The following is a 7314-nucleotide window of genomic DNA, read 5'->3' on the forward strand; positions in this document are numbered from 1 at the left end:
CCAAACAAAACAACTACAAGTGTGCTTGCTCTAGTTTCTTAACCGCACAGGATAGCTCAAAACAGCACCTTACAGTTGAAGACTATTCTTTGAGTCATAAAAGTGCATTGAAATGACTTAGGAACTGTGCACACTTTGAAAAGGTGTCTGGCCATTGGGAAGACACCAGTTAGTTCTCTCACTCAAACTCTTGTCATTTGTCTTATGTTGCATCTACCCCACCTTTTCCAGAAATAGTCTTATAATGTTACTGAATGTATCAAGAGTATTTTGAGATTTCGTTATCAACAAATGCAGTGAAAAGTACAGTACATGTAAAATGCACATACATTCAACAGTGTAATGTTTGGATTCAGACTTGTGTCAGATGAACTGTTGTGTCCTCATCTTTGGTCTAATCATTTTCCCATAAACTCCAAACAGTTCCCTTTCAATTGCTACCATGTTTATGCTTTTCATATTTCTTCTGTAAGAAACATTTTAATTTAGCCCATATACAGTGCCTTCCTGTAAGGGATTTCCTCCTCTTCTTCCCGAAGAGGAGAGGCGAGAAGGATCGGAGAAACAATATGCAGCGTAGTTAGAGTTCATGGTTCTTTAATCAGAGAAACTATACATGAACAGAATACAAAAACAAGAAACGTGAAAACCCGAAAACAGTCCCGTGTGGCACAAACACTAACACAGGAGACAACCACCCACAAAACATCCAAAGAATATGGCTGCCTAAATATGGTTCCCAATCAGAGATAAAAAATAAAAAACAGAAAAGTGGTGATTGCATATGTATTCACCCCCTTTGCTATGAAGCCCCTAAATAAGATCTGGTGCAAACAATTACCTTCAGAAGTCACATAAATAGTTCAATAAAGTCCATCTGTGTGCAATCTAAGTGTCACATGATCTGTCACATGATCTCAGTATATATACACCTGTTCTGAAAGGCCCCAGAGTCTGCAACACCACTAAGCAAGGGGCACCACCAAGCAAGCGGCACCATGAAGACAAAGGGGCTCTTCAAACAGGTCAGGGACAAAGTTGTGGAGAAGAACATATCAGGGTTGGGTAATAAAAAAAGATCCCAAACTTTGAACATCCCACGTAGCACCATTAAATCCATTATTAAAAAATGGAACGAATATGGCACCACAACAAGAGAGAGAGGGCTGCCCACCAAAACACACGCACCAGACAAGGAGGGCATTAATCAGAGAGGCAACAAAGAGACCAAATATAACGCTGAAGGAGCTGCAATGCTCCACAGCGGACATTGGAATGTCTGTCCATAGGACTATTTTAGAGAGTGGCCAGAAAAAGACAATGCTTAAAGAAAAAAATAAGCAAACACATTTGGTGTTCGCCAAAAGGCATGTGGGAGACTCCCCAAACATATGGAAGATGAGACTAAAATTGAGCTTTTTGGCCATCAAGAAAAACACTATGTCTGGCGCAAACCCAACACCTCTCATCACCCCGAGAATACCATCCCCACAGTGAAGCATGGTGGTGGCAGCATCATGCTGTGGGGACGGTTCATTGGCAGGGACTGGGAAACTGGTCAGAATTGAAGGAATGATGGATGGCGCTAAATATAGGGAAATTCTTCAGGGAAACCTGTTTCAATCTTCCAGAGATTTGAAACTGGGACAGAGGTTCACCTTCCAGCAGGACAATGACCCTAAGCATACTGCTAAAGTAACAGTCGAGTGGTTTAAGGGGAACATTTAAATATCTTGCATACTGCTAAAGTAACACTCGAGTGGTTTAAGGGGAAACATTTAAATGTCGTGGAATGGCCTAGTCAAAGCCCAGACCTCAATCCAATTGAGAATTTGTGGTATGACTTAAAGATTGCTGTAAACCAGTGGAACCCATTCAACTTGAAGGAGCTGGAGCAGTTTTGCCTTGAAGAATGGGAAAAAAATCCCAGTGGCTAGATGTGCCAAGCTTACCCCAAGAGACTTGCAGCTGAAATTGCTGAAAAAGGTGGATCTACAAAATATTGACTTTGGGGGGTGAATAGTTATGTTCTTATTTCTTATTTCATGTTGTGTAAATCAAATGATACAACCCCCCAAAAAATATATTTTAATTCCAGGTTGTAAGGCAACAAAATAGGGAAAATGCAAAGGGGATGAATACTTTCGCAAGCCACTGTTGGCCAATTCCCACCAGCCTAAAGGGTTAATGGCACATTTAATTCAATTATTAACCACTAGTATAGAAACAAATACCTGAAGAGCACAGGCAAATACAAAATATATACACATGCACATGTTTGCATGCAGGTATGCACACACACACACACACAAACACATACAAACACAAATGTGCGTACAAGAACAGTCGCACTTAGACAAACATTATCCTTGCTACTCAATGACCCTCACGAGGACAACTCTCGGTCTTCACAAATGGCTGGTTATCATCAAAGTAATTATGCTCTAGGAGGGTTTCGCCTCAGTGAGAGAGGCATTAAAGACTGCTCAGTGCTCAGACAGCGTTTTTAAAAGGAAAGACAACCTAACAGGCAACAGGCAATGCATACTAATGTACAACCACCCATACAGACACTCAATAATCATAACCAGGAGAGAAATTTTGAGAAAGCCTGGAAAGACCATAATGAGAAGGAAAAATCATATCAGGTAGTTGTGGGCCTGGAGAGATACAGTTGAAGTCGGAGGTTTACATACACCTTAGCCAAATACATTTAACCTCAGTTTTTCACAATTCCTGACATTTAATCCTAGTAAAAATTCCCTGTCTTAGGTCGGTTAGGATCACCACTTTATTTTAAGAATGTGAAATGTCAGAATAATAGTAGAGAGAATCATTTATTTCAGCTTTTATTTCTTTCATCACATTCCCAGTGGGTCAGAAGTTTACATACACTCAATTAGTATTTGGTAGCATTGCCTTTATATTGTTTAACTTGGGTCAAACATTTCATGCGGCCTTCCACAAGCTTCCCACAATAAATTGGGTGAATTTTGGCCCATTCCTCCTGACAGAGCTGGTGTAACTGAGTCAGGTTTGTTGGCTTCCTTGCTCGCACACGCTTTTTCAGTTCTGCCCACACATTTTCTATAGGATTAAGGTCAGGGCTTTGTGATGGCCGCTCCAATACCTTGACATTGTTGTCCTTTTTGTCCCATTTTGTCACAACTTTGGAAGTTTGCTTGGGGTAATTGTCCATTTGGAAGACACATTTGCGACCAAGCTTTAACTTACTGACTGATGTCTTGAGATGTTGCTTCAATATATCCACATACTTTTCCTCCCTCATGATGCCATTTATTTTGTGAAGTGCACCAGTCCCTCCTGCAGCACAGCAACCCCACAACATGATGCTGCCACCCCCGTGCTTCACGGTTGGGATGGTGTTCTTCGGCTTGCAAGCCTCCCCCTTTTTCCTCCAAACATAACGATGGTCATTATGGCCAAATAGTTGTATTTTTGTTTCATCAGACCAGAGGACATTCTCCAAAAAGTACGATCTTTGTCCCCATGTGCAGTTGCTAACCGTAGTCTGGCTTTTTTATGGAGCAGTGGCTTCTTCCTAGCTGAGCGGCCTTTCGGGTTATGTCGATATAGGATTCGTTTTACTGTGGATATCGATACTTTTGCACCTGTTTCCTCCAGCATCTTTACCAGGTCCTTTGCTGTTGTTCTGGGATTGATTTGCACTTTTAGCATCAAAGTAGGTTCATCTCTAGGAGACAGAACGCATCTTCTTCCTGAGCGGTATGACGGCTGCGTGGTCCCATGGTGTTTATACTTGCGTACTATCGTTTCTACAGATGAACGTGGGACCTTCAGGCGTTCGGAAATTGCTCCCAAGGATGAACCAGACTTGTGGAGATCTACAATGTTTTTTTCTGAGGTCTTGGCTGATTTATTTTGATTTTCCCATGATGTCAAGCAAAGAAGAACTGAGTTTGAAGATTTGAAAGCCTTGAAATAAATCCACAAGTACACCTCCAATTGACTCAAATTATGTCAATTAGCCTATCAGAAGCTCCTAAAGCCATAACATAATTTTCTGGAAAGGCACAGTCAACTTAGTGTTTAAAGGTACAGTCAACTTAGTGTATTGTAAACTTCTGACCCACTGGAATTGTGACACAGTGAATTATAAGTGAAATAATCTGTCTGTAAACAATTGTTTATAAAAATAACTTGTGTCATGCACAAAGTAGATGTCCTAACCGACTTTCCAAAACTATAGTTTGTTAAGAAGAAATTTGTGAAGTGGTTGAAAAACAAGTTTTAATGACTCCAACCGTAGTGTATGTAAACTTCTGACTTCAACTGTATGTTGACCAGTACTTGTTAAGAGGGCTTTATGTGAGTTGACAAACCTGCAGAGCCATGTGTCTCTATGTATTATTAGATAGCAGTAAATCTATAGAGGAAGAAACATCAGCCCGTGAATCTAAAGCCTGACACCACCCTGACAGCCAGTCTGTAGGGACTAACGCTGTCACACCAGACAGACAGACAGACAGACAGACAGACAGACAGACAGACAGACAGACAGACAGACAGACAGACAGACAGACAGACAGACAGACAGACAGACAGACAGACAGGCAGGCAGGCAGGCAGGCAGGCAGGCAGGCAGGCAGGCAGGCATGCAGGCAGGCTCAACATCCACTCCTGTCAAACCATAACTAATTGGTTTATTTTACCCAGCTCTTACCCATGGAGGAAATGGTTGTTACGTTACCCCAGAACACACGTTTGTTTGGACCTGTCTACAGAGACAAATCGTGTTTGACAAACATGGGACTGAATGTGTATTTTTTTTACGTGGGATCGTATCAATTTAGTGACAGCATGACTTAATGGGATTCACATCTAAAACAATGCTAATTCTAAAGTTATGCAATGATAAGCTCATATATGGTGTGTTAGCTGGGGACATTCTGAGCAATAATCCTTTAGAATTCTGCAGGGATATAATTAATAAATGGCATAAAATGTGAAATCTGCAACTGATGATTACAACCATTATCATCGGCTTATGTAATATACTGTATGTTCCAGCAAGAAATGAACTAATTCCAGAAAAATAAATGGAACATTAGATGGTGAAACATAAATAAATACATTCCTAGAATAGGAAGATAAATGATGGGGATAAAACAGTCATCACAAATGAGCAAAACGGAGGACATTTTATATGGAACTGAAAATGATATCATTTTGATTTGTTCTATTAAAGAGACATAAAGGTCCAGTATGTTCTTGATAAAAACAACAAGTGTCATTTATAACTGTCCCAATCTTTCAATTTCCCCCAGAGACCTACAGTATCTGCAATTCCCAACACAATTCGGATCAAATGAGAGTACTAGTGCAGCAGGCTTTTAGCAAACTCATACTAGCTGCTCCATCAAAAACATGACTTCATTCCTAATAGCCTAATCAAAAAGCTTTCAAAGCTTGTTTTCTCAAAGTTCCTAATCATTTAGACAGTGAAGCATTTACTTACGGCCTGAGCACAAACATACACTGCCTTAAACACTTTGAATTCATCTCTAATGATTGAATTTGAGCTCCTGCACTTGAATAAAATTAGCACACGCTTTTGCCCGAGCACTGGGAGCAGTCTCCACTTCATACACAGGTGGAGTACAGAGAGCATCCAGACAATCATCTAATCAGACAATCAGCCGTATAAGGATTAACAAGAATGAACATACAATAGAGTACATATCAACAAGCTGCGAGTTGGCTACTGAAAAACTAAGGTCACGACTCCCTGAACACTTCGTTTTAACTATTAAAATGTTGTGTGGACGCAGCCAGACATTGTACCTGTACTGTTCTTCACCAGCTGTTGACGGTCCTCTCTATTAAGTTAGCAGTGACACACATGTCACTGTATTATTTAACTGAGTTACCAAATGTAATTATGAAGTTAGGAAATGGGGGCACTTACTCAGGGCATGAAAACAGGGGAACTTCAATATTTAAAAGCAACTCCTGGCCCCTTCTTTCCCGCTGAACCTGAAATCAAGACTGTTCAGGAAATCTCAGCGAAAAGAGACCATCTTATTTCAATAAATTCTTGAATGCATAGAGCACATCATCCTTCCGAGAGTTTCAGTTTAGCTATCAATGGTATTTATTCATGTAGCTATAGATGGTTTTGTCACTTGGGGGTTGAATGATTTCTAAGTTATAGGAATAACATTCCCTCCAACTAAATGATTAGTTTAGCTCCAGAATTATGAGCTAATTTGCAAAACTTGATTTCCCATGCTCCTCAGGGCCTAACAATAGAATATTTGACACAAGAACCCATTTCTAATGGAATGGAATACAAATATTGCTGTGAGATCTCATACATTTAGTTCCTATAGCCCTCTGTCTGTTTCACACTCCCCAGCCATATGCACTATGTAGCCTATTTCTTTGAGTGCCACCTTGTGAATGAAGAAGGATGTTAGTGGGAGACACTGTGACCAGTTATCTCTCTAATATCAGTTAATTACTGTGGTTAATCAGCCTGATAATGAGCCTGGGCGCCACGCCATTTCAATCTGACACCAGGGCAGGGTTCATGTCTCAGCCAGCAGCGGCACCAGGCAGCAGCTAACTAAATTCCCCCAAGCAGTAGTGCCCTCCCTGGGGCTGGGGCTGGAGGGTAGAGCCATGAGAGGGACAACATGGTTTTAACCTGCTCATTCCACCTGGGACACAGAAAGAGACAATATTACGTTCCCTACATTACATTCCCTATACTCCCTCTGCAGATTCCTGTAAGCCATGCTTTTCTCCAGTTGCTCTCCCAGGCAGCTTCCCGTCTCTCAGCATCCCTTTGTCCTTTTCACTGATTCACTCAGCAGCTGGGAACCTTCAATAGAAACCTCTGTGAGAAAATGAAACACTGAGGAGGAAACTGATGCCTACTGCGATCTTCCTATCCCCTCTTCTGCTTCTCGCTCTCCTGTACTCTCTGTCTGTCTGTCTGTCTGTCTGTCTGTCTGTCTGTCTGTCTGTCTGTCTGTCTGTCTGTCTGTCTGTCTGTCTGTCTGTCTGTCTGTCTGTCTGTCTGTCTGTCTGTCTGTCTGTCTGTCTGTCTGTCTGTCTGTCTGTCTCTGTCTGTCTGTCTGTCTGTCTGTCTGTCTGTCTGTCTGTCTGTCTGTCTGTCTCTCTCTCTCTCTCTCTCTCTCTCTCTCTCTCTCTCTCTCTCTCTCGCTCTGTCCCCCTCCCAACAGTCTTCTTCTCCTCATGATTTCTTATTATCACTCTCACTATCTCACTGGCAGCCTGCTACCATCTCTCCCTATACCCATCCCC

Source organism: Oncorhynchus tshawytscha, linkage group LG02 (assembly GCF_018296145.1).
Source record: "Oncorhynchus tshawytscha isolate Ot180627B linkage group LG02, Otsh_v2.0, whole genome shotgun sequence".
NCBI classification, from domain to species: domain Eukaryota; kingdom Metazoa; phylum Chordata; class Actinopteri; order Salmoniformes; family Salmonidae; genus Oncorhynchus; species Oncorhynchus tshawytscha.